We start from the raw sequence: 3,764 nt of genomic DNA, 5'->3' as shown, positions 1-3,764 counted from the left end.
GAAAGATTTGTCATGCTACAGGGATTTTGGCGGCATGGAATTCTTGCCTTTTCTCATTTTAAGGGATTCTGATTTCCCTTTATTCAAGAGACTGGCTAGACTCATTCTTTTCTTTTTTTTAAATATATTTTATTGATTTTTACAGAGAGGAGGGAAGAGGGATAGAGTTAGAAACATCAATGAGAGAGAAACATCGATCAGCTGCTTCCTGCACACTCCCTACTGGGGATGTGCCCGCAACCCAGGTACATGCCCTTGACCAGAATGAACCTGGGACCTTTCAGTCCGAAGGCTGACGCTCTATCCACTGAGCCAAACCGGTTAGGTCTAGCCTCATTCTTAATGGGGGGAGGAAGGAGGGATGATTTAAACGCATTTCCTCTTAAGGTGTTCTACTTACTGCCTAGGTATGTAGTATTTCCAACAAGCAAGCTGCAGTCTGTTGGAATCTATAATAATGAAAGTGTAATATGCTAATTAGATCGGACAGCCAAATGACCTTTTGGCTGTCATTCGGACATCCTCTGGACAAAGCCACGGCAGTGGGGGCCAAGGCAGAGGTGGTTAGGGGCGATCAGGTAGGCAGGTGAGTGGTTAGGGGCAATGAGGTAGGCAGGCAGAGTGGTTAGGGGTGATCAGGCAGGTAGGCAGAGTGGTTAGAGGTGATCAGACAGGCAGGCAAGTAGTTAGGGGTGATCAGGCAAGCAGGCAGAGTGGTTAGGGAGATCAGGCAGGCAGGCAGGCAGTGTGGTTAGGGGAGATCAGGCAGGCATGCGGAGGGGTTAGGGGGAGGCAGGCAAGCAGGCAGGCGAGCAGTTAGGAGCCAGTGGTCCCGAATTGCGAGAGGGATATCCAACTGCTGATCCTGCAGGGAGGGGATTGGGCCTAAACTGGCAGTTGGACATCCCCCGAGGGCTCCCGGATTGCGAGAGGGTGCAGGCCGGGCTGAGGTCCCAACCCCTGTGCATGAATTTCATGCACTGGGCTTCTAGTTTATACATAAAAGGAATTTATACATTAAAAAGATGAAACAACTTGGATATGGGGTTTATGATTGTCATTTTAAGAAAAATTGATTGATGGCATCAATTACATGCATAGTTGGGGTAAGTGTCATAAGCCTGAAAAAAATACGTTTCGGATTGTGACCAAACAACAACAGTAATTTAAGTGAGCAGTAAAACTACAGGGATGAGTGATAGGCATCCCCACCTCGGGCCCAGGAACTGGAACCATTTTCTAACTCAAGAGCCTAGAGGCCCTAGATCCAGGGGTTTGATCACTCAGAACATTCATCTGGAAGAATAGTTCTTATTAAAACTTGAGATGTTTTCCTATGGAATATTTCAACTGGAATTTAAACTAATTAGGTTTATATTTCCTGAAAGGCTTCCATGTATATCACTGTGAAAGGAATGGTAGAGGGAGTGATATAAAGATTTAGCCCTGGCTGGACTGCTCAGTGGTTAGAGCGTCTGCCCACGGACTGAAGTGTTGTGGGTTCCATTCCAGTCAAGGGCAGGTACCCTGGAAAAAATATCCTTGGGTGAGGATTAACAACAACAACAACAACAAAAGATAATGAAGATTTGAATACACATTTTCTGCTCTCTAGAGATTTACACTTTAGCTGAAGCCATGTGGCATATAACATGTGATCACTTGGGTGTCATTGAGAGACATACAATGTGTGAATAGTACAAATGTGTTTGGGGAGTTGGGGGTTCTGTGGACTTTAGTGATGATAGGAAGAGAAAGGAGGCTTGAGTGGGCTGGCTGCCTGGTGGGATGTGGCCTGAAAAGAAAGGGATAAGGAAATAAAAAGTGCCCATCCACCTGGCTGAAGTTGCTAGTCCAAGATCAGGAGGAATCCATCCATCCATTTATCAGCAGCTATACTGTGCTCATGAGACAGTTGGTACCAAAATCTGGAAGAGATAGCTGGAACTCATATAAGCAGGACATTTGCAGGCTAAATACAATGCACTGATTTGATTTGTGAGTAAAGAAAATTTTCAGAAAAGTTGAAGAAGAGGGTGATGGTCTCAATTGCTCTAATCGTCAATGAGGAATGTGAAACTTTAATACCAGAACCAGCAGTTAAGTATCTTGGGGAAGCTCCTTTTAAATATATATGGCAACTTTTGCTACATTTCTATTTGCACTTATATATTATAAGAATTTTATCCTTTTATTTGCTCTGTAACAGGATACCTGCTGTGTGTCAGGCTCTGTGGAGGGACCAGGGACCTCCTACACTCAAGGACATCACAGTCCGGAAGGAAAGACAAACAAATCAATCCACAAGCAAGTGACCGCAGGTTAGGACTATGGCCAGGAGCGGTGGTTCAGGAGTGCTGCAGGGAGCTGAGGAGGGGCTCTCCATGCTGACCTAGGGGCCGGTGAGCTCGGGGGCAGCTTCTTCCCCCCCACCCCCCCACCCCCGGTTTGACTTGCGTGAGTTGAAATCCCCTCCAAGTAATCTCCACATTTTATCTCTTCCTCTTCATCCCTATAATTGCTCAGGAACTTCTCACTTCTCACCAGGAAGCATATAAAATGAGAAAAAGGCAGGATGGAATCCAGAGAAGAAGGCAGTGGAGCCCAAGAAAGAGCGTCAGTGGGGCAGAAGGAAGTTAATAGAGAAGTGGTGCTAAAGGCCAAGGGAAGGGCCTTCTAAAAGGAAGGGCTGGTCCACAATAAAAAAATGTCACTCAAAGGTTGGGTGGGACAATGTATGAAGAGTGTCCTTTTGATCTGACAGCTGAGAGGTTTTTGATAACAGTCAGTGGGTAAAACTGGGAAGGAGACAGTTTCTCTGCAGGGCCCGCAGTTTGGACAGTCCCCTTCACTTTGGGTGGTGTTTTATTCTACCACCATGCACCCCAGGAAGGGACGTTACCCTGGAGCTTCTGGCTGACATCCCAGTGTCCTCCAATGCCACTGAAACATACTTGTCCTATCTGCCATCTCCAGACTCTCGGTCAACTTTGCTCCACTCCATAGTGATGTTTTCCTGAGTAAATCAGAAAAAAAAAAAAAGAATCCTTGTAGACAGGCAACGACTAATTAGCAAATATGCAAAGCTCTCAGCCTCCTTTCACTTATGCCATCATGGATCTGAGTGTAGAATGAAGCCTCCGTAGTGAAGTTCTCTCCATCCTTGCGGGTTTGGGTTTATGAAAACAAAGGAGAGGAAGGTGCTGGTCAGTTGGAGAATATGTGTAGACCACTGGAGCCTTGCTATGTACTATGGTCTGAATGTTTGTGTCCCCCCAAATTCATAAGTCGAAATGTTAATGCCCATCTCCATGGCATTAGTAGGTGGGGGTGCTTCTGGGGGTGATTAGGTCATGAGGGCAGAGCTTTATGCCCTTGAAAACAAATGCCCAAGAGAGCTCCCTTGCCTCTCTGTCACGTGAAGAAACAAGGAGACGACTCCACTCAGAAGCGGGCCCTCGCTCAAACCTGCTGCACCCTGATGTTGGACGGCCAGCCTCCAGCACTGTGAGAAATGCATTCCTGTTGTCTCTAAGCCCCCTAGTCCATAGTTTGTTTGTTTTTCTATAGCATCCCAAATGGACCAAGACACCGTGCTTCTCAGATCACATGGGCTTGTGCATGGATGGCAGAAGGAGTAGCAGGGAGGGAAGGAGACAGAAGGATGGAGAGACAGAGGCAGAAGAGAAAAAAATAAACTGCAGAGGAAGTAGTTTTAAATTTTCACTACCAGACAAGAACTAACTGACAAGAACTCGAGTCAC

General features: G+C 46.3%; 1 long non-coding RNA gene across 1 annotated transcript in view; it reads left to right on the top strand.

Annotated features, from left to right (window-relative positions):
* Positions 1-3,120, top strand: part of LOC107184935 — a 4,608-nt gene extending 1,488 nt beyond the window's left edge. The window contains exons 2-3 of the long non-coding RNA XR_001515839.1: positions 2,210-2,321; positions 2,527-3,120. This is a non-coding gene — a long non-coding RNA (uncharacterized LOC107184935). The remainder of the gene's footprint in view (positions 1-2,209; positions 2,322-2,526) is intronic.
* The last annotated feature ends 644 nt before the right edge of the window (positions 3,121-3,764 follow it).

The sequence above is a fragment of the Myotis davidii genome, unplaced genomic scaffold (genome assembly GCF_000327345.1).
Source record: "Myotis davidii unplaced genomic scaffold, ASM32734v1 scaffold44, whole genome shotgun sequence".
Taxonomy (NCBI): domain Eukaryota; kingdom Metazoa; phylum Chordata; class Mammalia; order Chiroptera; family Vespertilionidae; genus Myotis; species Myotis davidii.
This window is presented reverse-complemented; position numbering and strand designations above follow the sequence as displayed.